This window comes from Muntiacus reevesi, chromosome 4 (assembly GCF_963930625.1).
Source record: "Muntiacus reevesi chromosome 4, mMunRee1.1, whole genome shotgun sequence".
In the NCBI taxonomy this organism is placed as follows: Eukaryota; Metazoa; Chordata; class Mammalia; order Artiodactyla; family Cervidae; genus Muntiacus; species Muntiacus reevesi.
This window is the reverse complement of record NC_089252.1, coordinates 37,184,434-37,209,118: the sequence shown is the minus strand read 5'-3', so window position 1 is coordinate 37,209,118 and position 24,685 is coordinate 37,184,434. Positions and strand designations below refer to the sequence as shown.

Genomic DNA, 24,685 nt, shown 5'->3' with positions numbered 1-24,685 from the left:
ATTACTGAAGTTCTCAAGTTCCTTGGTCATCTTCCCTCCCCAGCCTCTTCTAAGGATCCAACCACTGTTTTCCTGTGAACGTCAGCTTTATTGTGAAATGGAGACTGACTGTGGAAAACCATGACTCAGGTTTATCTCTGGCACCGCTTCCTTTAGAGAGATCTCTGATGGTATCACTGCAGCATCTCTGCACAGCTGCTAGCTTGTTGGGAATTCATCGGGCACTCCTGGAGAGCTCTGCTCTCATTTGATTCCTCTTGGCTGCAGAGAATTGTGTGCTCAGAAGCAGGAACTGGAGCCGTGAAGTCACTGCCCTGTCTGGTGTTGTGACATCACTATGGCTCAAAGGAAACAAGGGTGGGGCAGGCAACAGCAGACGATCTGAAGCATCTTGCTGCCGTTAACTTTGCCTGATCCATGAATGAGGCTCTCCTTTCTCAAGTTGAACTGCACATAAGGTATTGTTTGAAGCATGAGATATGGATGCAAACCTGCATGGGGAAGTGTGTTTCATAGATTAAGGAAGCAGAGCGTTTGTGTGTGTGCGTGCGCAGTAGTAGAAATTATTAACTCTTCCTCTTATTAAGGAAAATACTGTTAGTTTTTTAGGAGGGCCGTTGAAAAATCATTTTTAATTAACGGGGCAGAGAATAGAGTCCATGTATTTCTTACTCTTTTTGTACCTAAGTAGCATTCTTGCTAAATTCTTGGTGTAGGTGATTAGTCTTGTCTTTCAAAAGTGTGTGGTGTGGTGTCTCTCAAGATACAGTCGATTTCTAGGTAGACAGTGTTCTATCTGATGTATTTTCCAGTGATGTGTTTGCAGTTGGCAATTAGAAAAAAAAAATAGGGAAATGAAAGCAAGAGGTTTCACAATTGTAGAAGATAACCTGCAGTGATTTGGGGTAATTGATTTCTATGTAAGTTTTTGGTTTATGTGTAGACAATTTTATAATTTAGCACTTTTGAATTCTTTGAACTGAGCATTCTAGTGCAAAAATGATCCCAGACAGGCCGCACCTGAATTTGTGATAAATCAGTTTCCTGTTGTTGAATTCCTGAGTTGAATGTGATTTGAGCATAAAGGAGACCCACAGGACAGCTGCAGCCTGGGGACTTCTCGCCATCTCCTCAGTAAGATGACTGACCTTTTCTTATGTGAGGGTCTTATGTACGTGGGACCTGTGAGCAGTTCTCATTTAACCATGTCACTGTCCAGAACACATTGCCAACGCAAAAGGGAAGGAAAACAAACAAAAAAAAAAAATGAAGAATAGCCCAAATAGAGAAGTTGAAATTAAGTACCAGAACTGCAGCTGGATTCGTTGAAACGTCTTTGGTGTTGCATTTTTAGACTTAACCATGATTGGCTAAATTGCACACTTCACAATTGTAAGCTTCTATTAGTGCCAAACCCCTAATTCTTTGGTAATTTGTGGTACAGAGGAAAAAGCTGACAACTTAATTTTTAGATGGCTGACATTTTGATGCACTGTTCTTATAACCCTTCCTTACAGACTTAAAAAAAAAAAAGAAAAAGCAGAAAGGTTTGTATTCAATCTAGAGAACAGTTGGGATACTTCCTCTGCCTCATGTGCTGTTTTTTTCTCTCCACTTAAACTGAATGAATGCCTGTTGTTTGGAGGGACTTGTCTTCCTTTTGCTTGGAGTTTCATTTCCAGACCAGCACAGGTCTAAACTCGTAGAGTATTGAGTAAATATTTATGGAGTTGGATTAAGAAGTAAGGCCATATGTGACTTAGGCTTCACTATTAAAAACTAGTTGACAAGGCTAAAAAAGCATGGCCACTTCCTTAAAAGTGAGAATGCTCAGACTCTTGTATGCAGTTGTTTCTAACCGCATGGTTCCCTTCACAATGAGTTTGCTGCTCTGGCCGCAGCTCAGATTAGGTAGGTTCTAGAGGTTTTGTCTGATCCAAGAAGAGAATACTGTAGGTACCGTGAGAAAAAAGGACGGCTTCTTTGAGAGAAGATGGGCAGGCAGCCTGCTTCCCTTCCTGCCATCGCTAATTGGTGTCGTGGGGACATCAGTAGAGCAGATGTACTCAGAAGGGGAGAGGGATCAGATGGAGGGAGACAAAAGCTGAATGAGGGCTGGGCCACGATATTGATCTTAATGTTGAACTAAGAAGAGAAGAACTATTTTCTCCTTAAATTTTTTTTTATTTTAATGTTTTTAATTGGAATATAATTGCCCTATGATGTTGTGTTAATTTCTGCTATACAGTGAAATGAATCAGCCTTATGCATACATATATCCCTCCCTCTTGAGTCTGCCGCCCACCCCACTCCCCCATCCCCACCCTTCTAGGTCATCACAGAGCCCTGAGCTGAGCTTCCTGTGCTTGATAACAACTTCCCACTAGCCATCTATGTAGATCTCTCTTCTTTGGTCATTTTTTATGTATGTTGTATTTACATTGTCCAACAGTGACTTTCTCTGTGTTTTAGTCAAGCCCCACATTTCATCCTTTCTCTAAAACAAACCTTTTTTTTTTCCTTCACATTTGCACATCTCTGAAATTGGGAAATGTCTTACAATTGCTCTCAGCCATATGGCAGAGAGAAAGCTGGCAACTGAATTCATTGATAAAGACGCAGACATCAAAAATTGGAGATTGGGTGTCAGTTGATTGGAAGGAAATCTTGGAGCCATAATGGAGCACGCATAAGAAACAGCACGTCACCCACGAAGAAACATAGGTGGTATTTACTGTGTAAAAGCATAGATCATGGTAACTGAATCAGCATGCAATTTGAGAAAGTTGGATTTTGACCTATAATAGAATTTTTTTGAGTACCTCGGCTAGTTTATTTTGTTTCTCTTTGTGCATGCACAGAATATGTAATTAAATGTAAAAGAGTTCTCTAAATAACTATAAAATTAAAATTTCAGTGTATGAGTCACCATTTAATTGGCAGAGTGCTATGTATTGTGTTATTTGTTAGAATTAACGGTGTCATGAATTTTATGAGATAGAGTTTGTCACTTGGCTACGCAAATTTAAAAGATCCTCTATGATGTTCAGTGCTTATTCACATGCCCCCTTCTATGTATTTGGTAACTTAGGTGCATCCCTTTATAGGAAAAATCTATTGAGTGGTCTTCATTTTCAAGTTTGGCTTTTCTGTTTGGGTCCTTGGAAGATAGTTGGACTTTGACTAGTCATTGAGAAGACATTCCAGATAGAACACTCTGTAAGTTAGGAGGCCTCAAGGTAACTGGAATGTAGTCTTTACCCTGGGGAGTAATTGGAGATGAGTCTCAGGAGACAGTGTGGGGCCTTACAGTGAATATGAGACTAAAGAACATTTTGGACTTTGCTAGGTACTGGGGAGCCATTGAAAGTAGTGGAGTAGGAAAGACAGTGTTCATCTGGTGATCTGTGTAGGGTGTATTGCAAGAGCAGGAGTCTGGAGACAGATGGCCTTTTGTTAAAGGAGTAATCCAAAAAATTTCAGAAACTGTATGTAATGCTAGTTCCTCTCAGTGATTGATATTTTGGGAACTCACGACATATTTTTTGTGACCATATTTAGTTGAAGGTTAATTATTGCTTTTGGACTGATTAGGGTGGAAAATGAAATGTTCAGAAGATGGAATGATTTGCATTCCTATTTATCCTTCCAGCTAAAACCTATGTTATTTCAGGTATTAAGAATAATGCATACTCCCTGTAAAATATTTTCTAGTAATATCGAAAAACAAGCAGAAGAAACCGCACTGTCTAGAGGCTCCTGTGCTTGGTTGCTCACTCGTGTGCTCGTCTCTGTGGCCCCAAGAACTGTAGCCCGCCAGGCTCCTCTGTCCCTGAAATTTTTCTGGCAAGAATACTGGAGTGGGTTGACATTCCCTTCTCCAGGAGATCTTCCCGATTATGAACTCTCTTCTCTTGCATCTTCTGCATTAGCAGGCAGATTCTTTACCACTGGCTCCACCTGGGAAGTGACTAAAACAACAACAGTAACAATGTGTGTGTTGGAATCTGACAGCCCTGGGATGGGCTCCTAGGTTTGCTGTGTGGTTACTGTTGACTTGGGTCAAGTCTCTTGACTTCTTGAGTCTATTTGATCACTTACGAAATGGCCATAATGTTTAGATCCTGAAGTTATGAGGGTTAAATGATACAGTACATGCAAAGCACTGCACATAGTACCTGGTACATCACAAGTGTTTGGTTAATAGACACAGATTCCTGTCATTGTTTAGATGATGAGTCATGTCTGAATCTTTGCAACCCCATAGACTATAGCCCACCAGACTCTTCCCATGGGATTTCCCAGGCAAGAACACTGGAGTGGATTGCCATTTCCTTCTCCAGGGGATCTTCCCAACCCAGGGATCAAACTTGAGTCTCCTGCATTGCAGGTGAATTCTTTACCACTGAGCCACCAGGGAAGCTCTACTGGCTAGTGTCTTAATAAAGATAATACACTTAATAAATAAATAAAGATAATACACTTAATAAATATAATACACCGTAAATAAATAGTCCTAATGATTGTGAGAATGCTTAGCATGGAGGAGAGACCCTTGTCTGGGTTTCTCTATGGCTGATCCATCACTTACCACTTTTGTAGCCCTAGGAAATTAATATAAAATTTAAAAGGTTAAGGAAGTAGGATTAAGGGTTAGTTTTCTCATCTGTTAAGTAGGGATGATAATCATGTAATGTAATGGTCTGGAGTATGAAATGAATGTCTAATTGAAAATATGTGGCTCTTTAATACATCTTCAGTTGAGGTTAGTTTTCTCTCCTTATGATGAATAATAGAAAAATGGAATGAAGTCAGTGAAGCGGAGATGCTTCTATGAGAAAATGTGATCTGCTGATCAAACTCAGGCTGAGTGTTTTGGGCCTTACAGATGTTTTCAAAATATTGTGAGATTCTTAACTTTCATATGGGGGCAACAAAACAAGGCATCGACTTTGAATTTGAGCAAATTTGGGAAGATAGTGAAGGACAGAGGAGCCTGGTGGGCTACAGTCCATGGGGTTGCAAAGAGTCGGATACAACTGAGTGAGTGAACAACAAAAGCAGCAGCGAAGAAAAATGAACTCTAGACGGACTTCCAGGGGACTTCCCTGGTGGTCCAGTGGCTAAGACTCAGTGCTCCCAGTGCAGGGGCCCGGGTTCGATCCCTAGTCAGGGAACTAGATCCCACATGCCACAACTAAGAGTTTGCATGCTGCAGCTAAAGACCTGGTGCAGCCTAATAAATTTCTTTTTTTTTAAAAGGGAGCTACCAGTCCTTGGACCTACAGTTGCGATGCAGCCTAAGGGTCTTCAGAAGCTTTTCTGACAGTATGGCCCAGTCTCAGTAGAGATCCAGCAGGTCAGATGAGCTATCCGACCCCCATCAGATAGCCTTTCTACTTCTCACTGCACCTTCTGCAGGTGCCTTCAGACACCCATCTTGGAGTCACCGCTGCTCTGCTGGATGCTGTATTTTAAGCTGGGGGACCAGCAATACACAAATAGGATTTCAGATTGGGATGAATGTTCTGAAGTAGGACCAGGTCACGGTGTTGATGGGTGTCGAGGGCTACTTCAGATGCTGTCACTTGGGGATCTGTTACTTGTTAAGTCCTTCCTTCTTATTTGTACCCTTCCTCTGCAAGTGAGACATCAACCCTTAGATGGTGATCGGTGCCAGGCAAGAATTGCATCTTCAATAAGTGTCTTCTGGCCTCATACAGCGCCTGGCTGTGGTCCCATGCAGGCTCTGTCCATGGGATTCTCCAGGCAAGAATAGTGGAGTGGGTTGCCATTCCCTTCTCCAGAGGATCTTCTCAGCCCAGACATTGAGCCCAGGTCTCCTGCATTGTAGGCAGACTCTTTATCATCTGAGCCAAAAGGGAAGCCCAGCTACTGAACACATAGCTTTTACACTCACCAAGCCCTCTTTCTTATACCTTACCTTTCTCTTGATATGATTTTTCTTGAGAACATGCATTTTTTTTCTTTCTCTAAGTTTGGTTTCTTGAACCTTCCCACTCAGATGTGGGCTTAACCATGCATGAAACTAATGGAGCCTGTACTTAAGTTTAAATTCAAACTGTATCATCTTTTTCTTAAAGAAGGTTTCCCAAATTTGTAAAAGTGTTGGCGTTTATGAAACCTACACCTGCCTCTGATCTCAACCTGTATTAAATCCCCCCCTTTTCTGAATTCTTACTGTAACTGTGGTTCACTCGAACCAGAACTTTTACTGTGTCCCAGTTCATCTTCTCATGGGTGCACACGAAAGGTAGGTTCAGAAGCTTGGATTTGTGATTTGACTGAAAGGCTTCTGGACCTCTCAGAGATGTTAATTCTCATGTAGGAGCGTAAAACAGCCCTTCCTTCCTGCGGAATCACCTTCATTGTTGTTCAGTCGCTCAGTTGTGTTTGATTCCTTGCAACCCCATTGACGGCAGCATGCCAGACTTCCCTGTCCTTCACTGTCTCCCAGAGTTTGCTCAAACTCATGTCCGTTGAGTCAGTGATGCCATCCAGCCATCTCATCCTCTGTTGCCTGCTTCTCCTGCCTTTTATCTTCTCCAGCATCAGGGTCTTTTCCAATGAGTTGGCTCTTTGCATCAGGTTGCCAAACTATTGGAGCTTCAGCTTCAGCATCAGTCCTTCCAGTGAATATTCAGGGTTGATTTCCTTTCGGATTGACTTGATTGATCTCCTTGCAGCCCAAGAGTCTTCTCTAGCACCGAGATTTGAAAGCATCATTTCTTCAGTGCTCAGCCTTGTTTATGGTCCAACTCTCACATTTGTACATGTCTACTGGAAAAACCACAGCTTTGACCAGATGGACCTTTGTCAGCAAAGTAATGTCTCTGCTTTTGTCACCGTCATGAGCCAATGGTAATTTCCCATTTGATCCAATCCAATTTTCGAGCTGTAAGATATGGAGTGTGATGATAATCAGTAGTTTTTTCTTAGTGAGTTAAGGTAGCAGATATTTAATTGAAGGAACATCTTGGATTTTTTCCGTGCTCTGCTCCCGCTGTTCTGTGCCTTCATTCCTTCTCCTGATGATGAAGTACATCCTGAGGACTTGGCGTTAGGACTGTGCCAGTATCAGCGACAGAACTGGCAGGAAGATGAGCGGCAGCCGCTCTCTGGACTCCCCCAGGGCACAGAGCTGTCACTGCCTGTGAAAGGAGCATTGGGCTCCAAATTCTCCCCAAGAGGCTTACCACCCAGACTTGGGGCGTGGTCCTGGCAGAAGGGAGTGAGGTCTAACCCGAACCTGAACAGTTTCCAAGAATCAGCACATGGCGGAGAAGAAGGGGAGGGTCTGGTAGGTTCCAGAGTGGACCAGAGAGAGGATGTTTGAGGGGTGACTGACCAGCAGGTACAAAGGCCAAGGGGGAAAGGGTGCTTAGTCAGAAATGGTACATGACTCAGGGATGAGATTGGATCCAGGAAGAGCACTGGGGAGGTGACAGTGTTGCAGAGGTCCATGGGGTCCACAGGGCATCCAGGGAGAGATGTCCGGTAGCCTTCACGCCAGAGTGGTCCAGCTTCTAGATCAAGATGGGGACTCATTACAAAAGGAAGCTGAGGCCCGGGAGAGGGTGAGTGAATAGGGTGTGTGGAGAAGGAGAGGGATGGGGAGGGGGGGCACAGACACGCCTGGAATCATGTTTAGAAGGATCAGCACTCAGGGCTCCTGGGCAACCAGGAGCACCCAGGCCATCTTGTGCCTGCAACAGCTTTGGTTCAGCTGCTGTGACACTGGTGCCTCATAGGGACTCAGAGAGCAGGACCCATCTCCTCTGGGAGCAGCTGGTGTTTCTGGTTCCTTGCTTTCCTTGGTTCTGAGGATGGAGCGAATTGCTGGAGGTAGAGGTCGGGTGGGGGCAGCAGGAATTGGGGGAGCCCATGCCCCCAGGAATCTTTCCCACATATAGGTGAGGTGTGAATTACACACCTATGTATATGAGATCCTTTTGTCCACGGTGGTTTGTTTTTTTTTAAAGAAGTATATTGAGAAGCAAAGGTGACATTGCTAAAAATGCCTGCCTCCTACATAGATGGGGGGCTGTGTCTAAGGTGACACTGGCGACAGTTTAAAGCACTGAACATAGATTTGCCGTCTTCTATGCAGCCCTTGTCTGTGGACCCTAAAAGGCTCTAATGTTTGAGTGCCAGGAACGTGATGACAGCTTTTTCAGCCCCTTAATTTGTTTCCTGTCTCCTCATACCAGAAATGTTTCCACCAGTGGTAAGATATTCTTGATCACAGCTGATGAGAAATACTGGACAACCTTGTCCATTACATAGAGATCCATGTCAGGATGACCCATGGATGGGTCTTAACTCAGATCTCAGAGGACATGGAGATGGGATGAAGATCTCTCTTAGAATTGTGTGTAATATTTCTGATACCTGAAATAGTTGAATGATAAGTACAGTGACCACCTCTGTATCCAACATCCAGTTTTAAGAGATAAAGTGTTACCCCAAATTGCTTACTTTCTCTGCGTTCTCCTCTGCAGTTGTACCACCCTCCCTCGTCGGAGCAGCCATTCTCTGTAGCATCACTAAATTATTTGTGGTGATGTTCACATTTAAGCAACTTTAAACAGTGTCTTATACCTGTCCCTCTGCAGCTTTGTTCATCCTGTAGGCTCCATGACCTCCAGGAGCCCATGGTGTAGTTCTTGGGGGTGAAAACCGATGCTTTCACCAGAGTTCATGGCTTCCTCACCAGGCCTTGAACAGGATTGTGCTTCCCACCTCAGAGCATGGTGCAGCCCTGTATCTTCACACTCTGTATCCCTGGATTCAGCCAACCATGGATTGAAAAATACTTTTCAGAATGTTCTAGAAAGTTCCAAAAAAGCAAAAGGTAAATTTGTCCCCAGCAGCTATTTACATAGTACTTTCATTGTATTTACAACTGTTTACATAGCATTTCCATTGTGTTAGGTGTTATTGAAAAATATTTTTTAGAATGTTCCAGAAAATTCCAAAAATCAAAACTTGAATTTGCCCCCAACAACTATTTACATAGCATTTGCATTGTATTTACAACTATTTACTGAGTATTTCCATTGTGTTAGGCATTATAAGTAATATGCATGCTCAGTCACTTCAGTAGTGTCTGACTCTTTGCGACCCTGTGGATTGTAGCCTGCTAGGCTCCTCTGTCCATGGGATTTCCCAGGCAGGACTGGAGAGGGTGGCCATTTTCCTCCTCCACTGCAGGCAGATTCTTTACCTTCCATCAGGGAATCCCATAAGTAATCTAGAGGTGATTTAAAGTCTATGGGAAGATGTTCAGGGGTTAAGCAAATATTGTGCCATTTTACAGGCTTCTCTGGTGACTCAGTGGTGAAGAACCCACCTGCCAATGCAGGAGATGAGGGTCTGATCCCTGGGTAGGGAAGATCCCCTGGAGGAGGGCATGGCAACCCACTCCAGTGTTCTTGCCTGGAGGATTCCGTGGACAGAGGAGTCTGGTGGGCTACAGTCCATGAGGTAGCAAGAGTCAGACAGGACTGAGTGACTGAGCATATGCCATTTTACATAAGAGACTTGAGCTTCTGTGGAATTTGGTATCTGAGGGTGTCCTGGAATCAACCACCCCTCCCCAAAACAGACACCAAGGGTTGAGTGTCCTTGCTGCCCATCAGCCTGGGACATCCTGCCTCAGCAGGACTACACAGCTGCCATTGCACCCTTAACCTCTCACCGCCCCCCAGCACTGTCCCCCTGCTCTGCCTGCATTTTCTTCATATGAGTACGTATTTTACTTGTGAGCATGCCTCCCCCAACCAGAACATCTGCTTCATCTGTTCTAGGGTTTAACATCTGTTCTGTTCACCATGGACCCCAGCTTTGAGAACAGTGCTGGGCACGTAACAGGTGCTCAGGACCCAGCTAACTGAAGGAGTCATTCAAGATACGATACAATAGGAATTGGCCAACATTTTTATTGTGGACCTTTTAGTTGTGGTGGTTTGTCTATTATGAATAAACCTACATTGTGCATACATGCAGGATTATTTTCTTTTTTTAGAAAATAAACACATTTCATTATCAATCCAAAAATAAAAAAAGAAGATGTGAACTTACGAAGGAGAATTTTTGATTGATCCATCTTTAACCTTTGATTTAGTGGATACGGTTGTGTTGAGAGTGATTTAATGTTGAATTGTAAATATAGCTTTAGGAAGTGAGGGCCCCCTGATGGGAAAAGCTGGCCTGGGTGGCCCGAGGGATCTTGCCAAGAGGTGAAGGAGCCGGTGTGTGTGCACCAGATCCAGACCTTCCTGCTCTGAGCCATGAGTTCAGCCATGCTTCCCAGGGCGACAGTTGGGTTCCAGTCATTTTCAATTAATTTGGACTTGCAGTTCTTTATGCTCATTAGAGTATCGTAATTTTTCCCCTCCCCAAGAATTAGCACTTCCACATCATCTGTACCTTCCCAGACATGCCATCTGGCCTGCCCCCTTCTTTCCCTTCCATTATTAGCACAGTCAAAGGTAAACACGTTTTTTTCCCCTCTTCCTTATATTTTCTTGTAATTTGGAAAATAATTCGTACACCTCTCATTTTCACTCTTTGTATTCAGTGCTGGAAAATCAAACTGTGCTTGGTTTTCTGGGCTCTTTAATGAAGCATCAAGTCGATAAGTGAGGTTTTGATTAGGTGTGCATTCTAATTAAAGAAAAACAAATGATAAATTTCCACTTGGATTACCATAGAAAATGATTCCAGCATATAAGGATAGATACTCATGGTATCCTATCAGCAAAATCATTTATAACTTGGTTTTGAAGAATTTCTTATCCAAAAGAAAGTTTTCATGACTGCCCTTTTCTCTCCTTCTTTATAGACAGTATTTTTCTCTAAATCTGTGTATCCTGTCTAGACTTGGGGAGGGTGGAGACCTGAAATTTCTCTATCCAGGTATTCCAGAAGCATTGGTGAAATGGAATGGTCTCCCTCCATAGTGAAATTTGTTTTCCGTTATGTTCCTTTCTTCTTGATGCCAGCAATGACATGTTCTTGGATGAGCCTTTGAGATCATGATGGTGAGTTGAATGTGCCTGGTTGATAAAGGTGAGCCTTTTGAGTGGTAAGCAGATAGCAGCTTAGATATTCTCTGATAACCGAGGGCATGGCTAGCTTGCACCCCCTGCCCCCATCACCCCCTATTGTCATTCCTCCTGACCTACTTCCATGCATGACCACACGATAGTTCTGAGCAGGATGCACAGGTGCCCTGCCTCTGGCTTCTGTGGTTTTAGGAGGTCTGATAACAGCCATTACTCAATTTGAAGCCATCATTTCTCAGCACAGGCAGTCTGAATTCTGTCTCAGACCCGGATTAGCAAGTTGGATGCTCTGAAACTGCTTTAAAGGGTTTGTTAATTGTTGTTATGGCTTTATAAACGTGAAATGGAATTACCTGATAGAACAGTTTTGTTTCTTGGCGTTCTTTTGTCTGATACTAGGAAGAGGATGATGTTGAAAACCCGTTCAGTAGAAACAGCATCACCACAGAAGTGTTAAATCTGCATTGACTGTTTCTCCTGTGGAAGGAATCTTCTTGGGAGATGTCCTGAGTATTGGAGCTTCAGCTTTAGCATCAGTCCTTCCAATGAATATTCAGGGTTGATTTCCTTTAGGATTCACTGGTTTGATCTTGCTGTTTTAGCCTATTGTATCATTAATTGGATTTCACATGACCAGTTTTTAGATATTTCCTTTTTTTTAAATTTTTATTTTATTTTATTTTTTTTTCCATTTATTTTTATTAGTTGGAGGCTAATTACTTTACAATATTGTAGTGGTTTTTGCCATACATTGACATGAATCAGCCATGGATTTACATGTGTTCCCCATCCTGATCCCCCCTCCCACACCCCACCCTAGATATTTCCTTTTTAAAGAGCATTTTGATCGTGGAAACATTGGGTTTGAATTCCTGGAAGATACATTACGTGGAAGAACAATTTTATTATTTGTCTCATTTGATGGGCAGTGACCTTAATAACAAAATAATATTCTGATGGAAAATGTATTATATTATACTTGGGCCTTTTCTAACCACCACAGTTTAACTTCTGGGAGGTGCTTAGCCACCCTGACCTGGCTCCATCCTTGCCTTTGTGAGGCAAGCAACTTAGCTTGATTGTCTTCCGTGATTAATGCTCTGTGACTCAGAAACATATCCAACTTTTTCAGCTCAGAAATAAATCTGCTGACCTAGTTTGTTTGGCCTCGATCGCTCACTCCTTGATTTGAAGCCGCTTTCTTTGGGGGGCACCTCTGGTTTGACACATCTGAAACATCATTGGTAACTACCTGTTGTTAGTGTGTGGGGATGCCCAGCAGGAAGTAGGAAATGCAGCCGAAGGGCAGGGACAGGACCTTGCCTTGCCGCAAAAGATGAAGGAGTCCCGTTCCTGAGCTGTGTTTGAGGCTTTCATCCCTGAGGACATGGTAGGTTGGGCTGTGCTCATTTATAACACTTGGGGAGCACAGTGAAGGGGGTGAAACACTCCCTCCCAGTGTTCCCCTGAGGACCGAAGAGCAAAGCTGGGGGACAACTAACCACGGGGGGAAGGGACCAGGTATGCTCAGCTGAGTCCCCCTCAGTGCAGGGAAAGGAAGGTGAGTCCTTTCTAAGGGAAAAGAGAGACCATCCTGTGTGTCGGGTGGACCTCATGGTCGAAGCTAAGATGATCTCGTGGTCAGGTGCAGCAGTGGTCCTGCAGGAGCTCAGCGAAGAGACACCTGCAGAGGCTTCCTCCGACATGGGATGTCCCCAGTGCTCTGCGGAGCCTCCTTAGGGACCTTGGGCAGGGGAGACACAGCTGGTGGCTTCGGTACCTTCTCTTGACAGAGCCGGGCAGCGGTGCAGAGGCCCCACCCTCTGCTCTTAAACGTACGTGGCATTGGATTTGTTGTCTCGCGGTTCTTGGTTTTAAGTGCTAAGTGACTCTTTTGCCTGAGAATTTTTTAAAAGGAAAAAAATGGGAAACAGCCTAACATATCAGGAGTTCCTGAGATGTAGGGTGGATAGGAGAACAGGGCTGAAGAGGAAACGGTGTCTTCCTCAGCTGTCTCCCCTTCTTTACTGGGAGTTCGGGGCTGTGTCACCATCTTCCCAAGGACATCCCGCGGTCGTCAACATCTGGACCTACAGACGGGCCACGCTGCCACATGGTCGGGCTTTCCTGGCAACGTGCTGTGTGCTTTCACCAAAAAAAAAAAAAAAACTGTTGAGGGTTTGTTGTTGTTTCTGCCCTGTTTTCCTCTCTCAAAGCCTAGCGTGAGTTGTTCTCCCTGCAATTTTTCTCTCTGATCAACCCTATAATTTTATTGTAATAATTCTCTGCAGGCTGTCGCTCGACACACATTCGAGCAAACACGTCGCCTGCTCGGCTGCCCAACAAATGGGTTTAGACATTTGAGCCTCCTCTTACTCGTGTCAACTTTTGAGATATTTGTACCAAAAGGAAAAGCCCAACTCTTTTCATTTTAATCCTCATTTTTATCTGCAAATGCGTGTCCATGTAAAAGGGTATGTGTTTGTATTTGTTCTAAGTAGCGAAAGAATGTTGTTGTTCAGTCTCCAAGTTGTATCTGACTCTTCTCAACCCCGTGGACTGCAGCACGCCAGGTTTCCTAGCCCCTCACCATCTCTCAGAATTTGCCCCGGTTCATGTCATGTCATGGCATCATCGTTGATGCCATCTAACTCTCTCAACTTCTTTCGCCCTCTTCTCCTCTCGCCCTCAATCTTTCCCAGCATCAGGGTCTTTTCCAGTGAGCTGACTTTTCAAATCAGGTGACCGAAGTATTGGAAGTTCAGCTTCAGCATCCATCCTTCCAGTGAATATTCAGGGTTGATTTCGTTTAATGAAAGAATGGAGATACCCTAAAAGGTCCTTTCAGAGGGGACTAATTGCATAAATACTCACTCTCCTAGGCTGGGATACCAGGCAGTATCAAATACAAGGAGATCGTTTTCTTCACCTAATAAGGAAGCTGTTAAGTGATAGTATTCAAAACATGTTGCTTATTCATTACTTCATTTAACAATGATTTACTGAGTGCCTATCATTGAGTGCCAGGCGTTATTCTGGGAACCAAAGATAGAAATAGAAGTAAGCCAAGAAAGAAAATCCTTGGTGTCCTGCAAGTTATACTCTAGAGGTGAGAAGTAGAAAACAAACCATAAATTTGTTGGTGTTCAGTTGCTCAGTCTTGCCCAGCTCTTTGTGACCCCATAGAGTGCCGCCCGCCAGTCTTCCCTGTCCTTCACTATCTCCTGGAGTTTGCGCAAACTCACGTTGATTGAGTCGGTGATGCTAGTCATCCCTCTCATCCTCTGCCGCCCCCTTCTTCTTTTGCCTTCAATCTTTCCCAGCATCAGGGTCTTTTCCAATGAGTCAGCTCTTCACATCAGGTGGCCAAACTATTGGAGCTTCAGCATCAGTCCTTCCAATGAGTATTCAGGGTTGATTTTCTTTAGGATTGACTTGCAGGCAGTGACAACTGAAGTGAAGGGACTCTCAAGAGTCCTTCAGCACCACAGTTTGAAAGCATCAATTGTTCGGTGCTCAGCCTTCTTTCTGATCCAACTCTCACATCTCTATATTACTACTGGAACCTTTGACTACATGAACCTTTGTTGGCGAAGTGATGTCTCTCATTTTTAATATGCTGTCTAGCTTTGTCATAGCTTTTCCCCCAGGGAGCAAGTGTCTTTTAATTTCATGGCTGCAGTCACTGACCACAATGATTTGGGAGCCCAAGAAAATAAAATCTGTCACTGTTACCATTTTTTCCTCTTCTGTTTGCCATGGATGCCGCGAATTACAATAACATAGGATATTCAAGGTCTGATGAGCGTTATGGACATGACATAGCAGGGGAGAGGGGGCAGAGGAGGGGTGGACTGGCAGTTTTGAGAGCACGTAGCCCTCCGGGAAGCCTTCAGGGAAAGATGCAGTTGAGCAAATCCTGAAAGGAGGATGGGGCACGGAAGCCCGATGGTGTGGAGGGAAGAACATCCCAGGATGTATGTGCTCTTCACAGGTTGAATGCTGCTGGAGAAGAGCAGAGCTTAATCAAGGAGGAGCCCTACGGCTCTCCAGGGCCTGCAGACCACTGAGCAGTCAGAGAGGAAGGAGAGACGGGTAGCCTGGGGCCCGGAATCCGAGAGGAGCCAGTGTTGGGGGGTGGCGAGGCAGGGGCAAGGGGGCGTGATGACTGTCCTCTGTGTGGGTGATGGGGACAGCGCAGTGCAGAGCTGTGTGTCCAGGGGCTTCCGTTTTGTTTAAAGGCAGGAGCTAGTATCCATGTTGGCGTTTGATTCTGCCTGGGGTACTTCTGGGGGAATACCCAAAAAACTTGACATGTGTCTTCTGGGGAGGCCAACCCCCTGGGGCTCCAGTCAGGGGGAAAGGAGACTTTTTCATTTTAAAAATGATCAATTTTTAAGCCGTTTCCATTATGAGAACATTTGAATGGACAGCAAGCCTTTCCTTTTCCTCCTTGGCTCTGCTTTGAGGGGTTCTTCTTGTTGGATCGTACCAGACCCTCACGTGTCATACTCTGGGGTGTAGTGGGTGCCTCCTGTCATTCATTCATTGACTTATTCATTCGTTGACTCGCTCACATGTGCCAAGGACTGCTTGACATGTCTGGTGGTGGTGTTTAGTCGCTCAGTGTCGCTGTTTGTGACCACATGAACTGCAGCCCACTAGGCTCCTCTGTCCTTGGAATTTCCCAGGTAAGAATCCTAGCGTGGGCTGCCATTTCTTTCTCCAGACTTGTTTGGTGATGGGGCCATAAACCAGAGACAAAGCCACAGTGTTTGTCTTGAGAGCAGTACCCAGACTGCCTCCCCGTGCTCATTCCCGCTGAGTTTAAGGACTCCCAGGGGCCTTTGGGATTTCACTGAAATGTTCTCATGCTTATTCTGCTTTCAGACTTTCACAGGCCGTCCTTGAAGCTTGACTGTAATTTAGAACACTAGTATCTGTACAGAAAAGGCTTCCCGGGTGGCGCTAGTGGTAAAGAGCCTGCCTGCCAATGCAGGAGACTTAAGAGAGGCAGCTTCGATCCCTGGGTCACGGAAGATCCCCTGGAGGAGGGCACAGCAACTCACTCCAGCATTCTTGCTAAGAGAATCCCATAGAGGAACCTGGTGGCTGCGGGCCATGGGGTCGAAAAGAGTTAAACACAACTGAAGTGACAGCACACACGCACACGCATGCATCTGTGTGGACAACAGGACTTGGGGCTTTCAACAACTATTTACAGGTTACATTTTGGAATATGACAAATTGGCTGTGGGCAACTGCCCATACACTGGTTTTAACTATTCCGATCAGCAGATTTTGTTAAACAGTCTACTGTTGGTTATCTCTGCTTATGGACATTTGTAGTAGTATGAATATATGAATTTTGATGGCTGAATTAAAAAAACTAAAATCTATCATTAATTCTTTTGCTTAGGCACATCTTTCATTGTTATTGGAGGACAGTTGCTTTATAATGTTGAGTTAGTTTCTACTATACAGCAAAGTGAATCAGTTATGCATATCCATTTCTTGTTATTCAGTCGCCAAGTCGTGTCTAACTCTTTGTGACCCCATAGACTGCAGAACACCAGGCCTCCCTATCCCTCACCGTCTCTCGGAGGTTGCCTAAGTTTACGTCCATTGAATTGGTGATGCCATCCAACCATACATATATCCCCTTTGTTTAGATTTCCTTCCCATTTGGGTCCCCACAGAGCATTGAGTAGACTTCCTTGTGCTCTACAGAAGGTTCTGATTAGTTAGACAAATCTTGAAATGAATTTACATTCCCCAGCTTCCCAGGGCTTCCCAGTTGGCACTAGTGGTGAAGAATCTACTGCCAATGCAGGAGATGCAAGAGACGGGGGTTCCATCCCTGGATTGGGCAGATCTGCTGGAGAAGGAAACGGCAACCCACTCCAGTTCTTGCCTGGGAAATCCCATGGACAGAGGAGCCTGGTGGGCTACAGTCATTGAGGTTGCAGAGAGTCGGCGATGACTGAGAACGCACACACAGATTCCTAGGCTCTGATACCCAGTCTGGTCATATGCTGTGGGAAGGGGTTCCTGACTGTGCAGTGCTGAGCATTTCTGGTTGAGGGGGCCATGGAGTGAGAGGAACACTGACAGTTATTTCCATCAAGGATGGTTTTAGACCTCTTTTGGGGGACTGGAAAGAAAGAGCCTCAGTTTACAGAAACATTCATGTGGGAAGCAGCTGATAGTGTCAGGAACCAGCACAGACTTCCTAGTGCCTCCTTGACTGTGTGACTTCTGGTCAATAAAGTGAGAACAGGAGACCCCAGGAGTCTCTTACCCTCCCTAGAACACGGGTGGTCAGCAGGGTCCTTGATTGCATGGGAGGGCTGGTCCTCACGTCCTTTCTTTCAGTATCTTCTTAAAGTATCCTCTTGATTTTGTTGTCTTTGGCATTTCAGAAGCCCACAATGTGACAGAACCTTTGGTCTTAGTTGTGGTCTTGTGCTTTCAATTTGAAGAAGCTGGTAGCAAGTCCAGTTCTCAGCTGTGACCGGGTATCAGTCGCCCAGGAGGAGAGCATCCATAGTCCGTGTGAATATCCACCCCATAAGTGGGGCTCCGATGTGCTCCACAGACCAGAGGCATGTGTAGCATTCAAGATGCTTGTTAGTTGGAAGCATCTCATTGCCCTGAAGACCCTGCCCATGCCAGCTATCAGCTCTGGGGGCATCTCACTTTTTAAGGGCACTTGAGTTTTGGTCCATTATCACAGTCCTTTCTCTAGGCAAGGAAATAATGGTTTTCATGAGTCTGAGGATGACCCTGGGCACAGGCTTCCCTCTGCCAGGACAGCAGGTCCTTCTCCTTTGGGAAAATCTGCTTCTGTGCCTTTGTTTCCTGTGCATATTGGACCAAATCAGAGGGGTGGTGGGTGGTCCTCTGTGTTTGGAAAAAGTTACTCATTTCCTTAAGAATTAGGCAGCTTTTTGTTTCAAAGACTCACTCCAGTGTAAAGTTTGCTCCCCCTTTGACTTTTTGACTTAATATTCTCGTTTCTGACACAGTGAACCTGGACGATTTTGAAATAGGGTGGGATTTTCGTCTGCTCTCTCTTAGTTCCTCCTTGCTGTGCTGTGTTGGTTCATCTTGACAATGGTGCCTGGAAAGGAAAATTATGTAAAAGGCCCTGGGAGCTGTGGTGTCAGCTCCAGTGCCGATGCTGTCTGCAGTTTTGAATCAGAAGATCTCTCCTATGGTTTTGCACTTCCCCATTTTTCATGCTGAGTCTCAAGTCCCCACCCTCGTGACTGGCTCAGTGCATTTGAAAGCAGACCCTGCTCTTAGAACGGATCTGTTCATAGCTAGTGGTGGAAGGATTCCTGTTTGCTGCCCAGGCCAAATTCCAATCCGTGTTCTTCCAGCAGCTCTATCTTGAAGAGGACATTTTAGGGGCTGATAGAAAGCACAGCCTTCTCAGCGCCCCTAACAGCCTCCACTGAGGCAGCTGGGGAGTCTAATTATAGGCTGGGAAGCCCCTGAGGAATTACAGAGTGTTAGCAGAAGGCTGGCATGTAGATGACAGCTGTTTGCCTGGGGCACCCGGGAACCACAGAGCAGAGAGAAGAAAAACACAGTGTCCTGTCCAGCAGATGTTGGCCTTAGACACTTGTGATAATTACCCTCCTTGGTGTTAGCGAAAATGAATCCGTGGTCCGTCACCGTAGTGGTTCTGGCTCAAACCCTGTGCGCAAGAGAACACATCCCTTCCCTTGGTGGTTCAAAATTGTGTGTTTGAGACATTTGACTCTTCCGTGTCTTGTTGATTACAACATAGTGTAGGAAATCAACATTCTAGACCTGTAATTTGGAATGTCAGAATATTCTGGGTGCAGCTGTGCCCTGCCTACACTGATGGATTCTCGGACCTGGGAAATCCCACCTTCTTGTTGGAAGCATATGGTGTGAGAAATATTCCCTCTTTAAAAAAAAAAAACAACCCACCAGGCCCAAAGTCATGCCAAGAAAGTGCTAATGAGTCCTCGGAAGGAATACACTTCTCAGGCTTAGTGTTTTTCCTAAGAGGGTCATATGAAAATATATTGTTTCTTCGTAACTTTCTTTAGTATTTTGACATTTCTTGATAAAGATAAAAGGGATACGTACATTAATAACATGCGGTGCAAATAAGGCAAGGTTTGGCTTTTAAAGAGGAGAAAACTACTTCGGAAATGAAAGAAATAATTATTTGTAGGTAGACTATAATGCTTACGCATGGGCTTCTCTGTTGGCTCAGCAGCAAAAAATCTACCTGCAGTGCAGGAGATGCAAGAGATGTGCGTTTGATCCCTGCACTGGGAAGATCCCCTGGAGGAGGAAATGGCAACCCACTCCAGTATTCTTGCCTGGAGAATCCCATGGACAGAGGAGCCTGGCAAGGGACAGTCCATGGGGTGACAGAGAATTGGACGTGACTGGGCGACTGAGCACATATGCAGCCATTAAGGGAGGAAGAAAATGTTTTTCAAGAGTGGTCTTTTCATATAATGTATATTTTTTTTTACCATTTATGTAAAGACATACATAATGTCTTATGTCTTATACATAATGTCTTATGCATGTCTTATTTTGGTTATGTTGTTGACTTACTCTTACAAAAAGTGCAAGAACACTTATGCCATTTTTGATTGGCCTCAGGTATAAAGATATGTATTAACTTTTCCTGTTGTCTTCTCCCGGAAAGGGAAGGTGAACCCCGCACTGTAATCAGCGGCGAGGACTGTCTGAGCAGCTGCTCTGGCATTCTGTTTCAGTTAGGCTGAGGCAGGAAGGAAGAAGTGCCTCATACTGAAATAATCATCGCATAAGGGTTTATGTCAGCAGTGTCACTAAGAGTTGTAATTTAATACACAAGACGCACGGAGGGAAATGCTCATTTTCTTCCTCTTTTGTAACCTTGTAATTATGCTTTTGCCTCTGCATTAACCAAACCAGAGTCAATAATGACTTTTTTATTGAAGTGAGTTTCAAGTTTTAAAATGCAACTTTAACTTTGCTGTGTCTTTTTTTTTTTATCATCAGATTTGTTGTGCATGAAAATTATCTTGATTTTCTACTTGGCATAAACCATTATAACTATAGATGCTACATTCTGGACACACTGGGCCTAGGAATCTGAACTGTGAATGATAAATAACAGCTAATGTTTGAGTACCTAATGTGGACTTGTGTGTGCCAGACTGTATAAATCCTATGAATTATCACGTTGAATTCTCACAAACTGGCAAGATGGGCAGACAAGATTTAATATCCCGGTTTAGTAAACTAAAACTCAGAGAGGTTAAGTAACTTTCCCAAAATTACATGGCTGATTAATCATGGAGCCATCTGAACCCATGGTAGAGTTTATACCCTCTCTGTTGTATTGGGTCTTCATTAGAGATGGAGACCCATGAATGGCGTAAACAGTTGGGAAAAGTCTGACAGTTTTCTAGGCTGCCACCTTCAGTTTTATCTGGTCATCCCATCCTTTCTGTTTTCCTAGGTCCTTGCAACCCAGCACAAACATCCCTGGCTTTCTCTTGCCTCGTTACACCAGGCGTGCAGCCTATAAAGGCTCAGCTCTCTGAGCCTGTGCTCAGATGGTTAGGATAGGTGAGGCGCTGCTGCTTTAACAACCCCAGATCTGCACCTTAAAGATTCACTTCTTGCTTGAGCTCCATGTGCATCGTGCTTTGGCAGGAGGTCGTTACCCAGGGTAGTAACTGAGGGACCCAGGTTCACAAGGACATCCCGTCCTACAACATGCCTAGAAAGAGCTGACAAGCGTGACTTGGGAGAGAGTTCTGCCAACTGCACAACCCAGTTCCCAAACAGGAGCCCCACACATGCCATCCACTGATGCCCGGGGTGCCTTTCCTGATGTGTTATCCCTTGTCCCGCCACGTTCTATGGATCCTTTTTCTGTAAGGTACGCTCCTATCCCCTTGCCAGAAGCTCCAGCATTTTTACATAGGTGTGGCATAACCAGGCATGCTGTTTGGAACTTGGGAGCTAGAGGTGTGTCTTGCAGCTGCATTCGCACAGCCAGCCCTTTCTCACTCAGGTTATTGGTGGGAGAGTGTGACGACTCTGATTCAGCTTCTGGTGGGAGTTGTAAATGATGGAGGTGACGAGGAGAGCTGCTGCTCCCCATCCCAACTCATCTTCATCTCCATGATGCTGTGATTATTCAGGCCCTCATAGTTTGCCTGGATTGCCTAAGACAGTCTTCACTGGGCCTTGGTCTATTCCCTAATCCATCCTGCACTTTCTAACTGTATGATGCGTCTAATACACCAGTCTGGGCTGTTTACTCCAAGGCTTAACACCTCAAAATGTTTTGTGGCAGCCTGGATGGGAGGGAAGCTGGGGAAAGGATGGATACCTGTATTTTTATGGCCGGGTCCTATCACCGGTCAGCTGAAACTGCCATAACATTGTTAATCCGTCATGTGTGCTCAGTCATGTCCTACTCTTTGCGACTCTAGGACTCCTCCATCCAGGGGATTTCTCAGGCAAGAATACTGAAGTGGGTTGCCATTTCCTTCTCCAGTAATCCAAATAAAACTGTAAAAAGATACATGCACTTTGTTCATAGCAGCACTATACACAATAACCAAGACACAGGAACAGCCTAAATGTCTGTGGACAGATGAATGGAAGAGAAGATGTGGTTTAAACATATACACATGATACGTGTACTTAGAATGGAATATTGCTCAGCCATTAAAAAGAATGAAATAATGCCATTTGCAGCAAGACGGATGGACCTAGAGAGGATCATACTAAGTGAAGTGAGTCAGAGAGAGAAAGACAAATACTGTGTGATGTGGAATCTAAAATGTGAAACATAAACTTCTATGTGAAACAGAAACAGACTCAGACATAGAGAAGAGACTGGTGGCTGCCAAGGGGGGTTGGAGTTGGTGAGGGAAGGATTGGGAGTTTGGGATTAGCAGATACAAACTATTGGGTTAGCCCCAAAATTTGTTTGGGTTTTTCCATAAGATGGTGCAGAAAAACCCAGATGAACATTTTGGCCATCCCAATATTATATATAGGATGGATAAACAAAAAGGTCCTACTGTATAGCACAGGGAACTATATTCAGCATCCTGTAATAAACCATAGTGGAAAAGAAAAAGTAGGCCAAGTCAAAAATAAGGTGTCAGAGCCTCAGGGTTTCAGGATGCAGCATAAATTAAGAAATGTCACTGAATGAGTGGATAGTTCGGAATGAAGGGCGATTATAGAAAATGACTTGAATAATTATCTTACAAATGGAAACAAAGCAGAATAATGGCAGAACAACAAAAATCCTATTAGTGGAAATTGCCCAAAGTGCCTTGGAGTAGAAGGTGAACAGGTTGGTGCAGGTGCCCTGGTTTAAGCACATTCAGTTCGGGGCCTGCGACTGGACTTTTTGATCTCCTTCACCTTTCAGGTGAGCGTGATTCCACAGTAGCAAACTCTGAGGTTGGAAGATTAATGCCTCCAGTCCCATTTACATTTCCAGCTGTTCTTCTTCCTGCTACACTGAACTCTATTTCCTGCTGGTTCTCTATGTCTGGGTCTGCTTCTCGTGATGGAGAATGAGGGAATCCATGGAGAAAATAGAAAGATGAAAACAGGAATACTCTGCAAAAGTTCTACAGCAAACAGAAGAGATTTTAGTGGGAGGTGTGTCTTCTGCTATGGTCAGTGTTAATAAAATATTAGACTGTAGTGAATTGGTCTTGTTTTCCCCATCACCAGGAGGAGAACATAGCCTGCAAAGTGGTGTATTTTTCTTTTTTCTTTTTTTGCTTGTATTTATCATGACTTTTGGAAGCTAAATGAAGACAGAATATTTTTAGGACCTGATAAGGATTGTGTGTGTGTGTGTGAGTCGCTTAGCCATGTTTGTGACCCCATGGACACACTTTATTTGTACAGACCCCATGGACTGTAGCCCACCAGACTCCTCTGTCCGTGGGATTCTCCAGGCAAGAATACTGGAGTTGGTTGCCATTTCCTCCTCCAGACCCGATAAGGACTAGACTCCAGTAATTATGATTTCATAGTTATGGTTCCTAGATACCCAGAATACTTATTTTCATCATCTCCCTGGCTGATGGAGGGCATCATTGTCCCGTGTAACCTTTGTCTGAACTCCTTTTCCTTATCTCCCTCCTGAGAGAGTCCTGGGAAGATAATTATCTCCCAGACCCGGGTTTTCAGCAGAGTTCACGTAAGCAGGTTACTGGAAATGACAAGTGCACGGAAATGATATATGCGGCTGTGATTTTTTTGACAGACTAGCCGGGAGAGCGTTGAGCCTGTCCCTTAATTTGGTTTATTAATTATGAATAGATTAGCACTAGTGATCCTATAGAACTCTAAAGGAAGAGATAATATTTCTATAAGTTTCAAATAACTGCCCAAATCCTCTTTGGATTTTAACAAAATGTTCATTTTTTTTTAAACTCCCTAATATTGGAGTACATTCTAACCAGGAAATAGTAACAACAGGAATTGATCCACTGGTTTAAAAAGATGGTCCATTTTATTGAATGCTTCCTATGTGTGTTGAACTGTATTAAATGCTATTCTATATACTTTATTTTATATAATTCCAGCAATCATAAGATATATTTTATCTACATTTTGTAACTGACTAAAAATGGATTCCTAGAGAGTTTGAGTAACTTACTGCAATTCAGAGCTGGTAAGCAACAAACCTCAAATTTGACATTATCCGTTAGGTTTGAACACCTTAGATAGAGATCAGTAACTGTTCCCAGTTGGCAAAAGTGATTCACATGAGCTTATTAATGTCTCCAAAATATCTTAAGTACTAAGGTCGTTTTGCCTTTTTATGGTTAACCCCCTTGAAAGAGAGAAGACTCCTGTTGGATTGTCAGCGCTGGATATGAGGTGGCTGTTGTTCAGTCAGCCACTCAGGGGTGGATTATATTCTGCCGCTTGGACCTCATGCTGGTGTTCTGGGTGAGCTTCGGTTGTTCCGTGGTTCTTTACAAGTTTTGCCCTGGACGCATCTCCCTTCAGCGGAGCCTCATAAGGGAGACAGGTCTGGATGTGGGAGGGGTGGCTCATTCTTCACAGCACTTTTTTGGATATCATGGACATTTTTGATGTCTGGATTTTACACAGAAAGGAGTGCTCCTTTTTAGATAGATATGGAGCAGGTATCTTCTGCATGAAATGGGGGTCCTGGTAAGTGTACAAGACACTCTGCCCTTGAATAGCATGAGTTGGAAGTACTCAGGTCCACTTACAGGCAGATTTTTTTCAGTGGTACATACTACTATTTTGAGCTTTCCTGGTGGCTCAGATGGTAAAGAATCCACCTGCAATGCAGGAGACCCAGATTTGATCCCTGGGTTGGGAGGATCCCCTGGAGAAGGGAATGGCAACACATTTCAGTATTCTTGCCTGGAGAAATCTCACAGACAGAGGAGCCTGACGGGCTACAGTCCATGGGGTTGCAAAGAGTCAGACATGACTGAGCGACTAGCACAGCTCCTTACTACTGTTTCAGCCGAGGTTGGTTGAATCCAGGGATGCGGGGCCATGGATGCACAGGAGGAACC

At 44.3% G+C, this 24,685-nt stretch overlaps 1 protein-coding gene across 4 annotated transcripts in view; it reads left to right on the top strand.

Annotated features, from left to right (window-relative positions):
* Window positions 1-24,685, top strand: part of EPB41L3 (erythrocyte membrane protein band 4.1 like 3) — a 138,892-nt gene that overhangs the window by 2,693 nt on the left and 111,514 nt on the right. Inside the window, exon 1 of one of the 4 annotated variants that reach the window (XM_065932546.1) lies at window positions 384-458. The exons of the other annotated variants lie outside the window; for them this stretch is intronic. The gene's annotated coding sequence lies outside the window, so the exon portion shown is untranslated. Of the gene's footprint in view, window positions 1-383; window positions 459-24,685 lie in introns of those variants that run through there. 4 annotated transcript variants of the gene reach the window in all.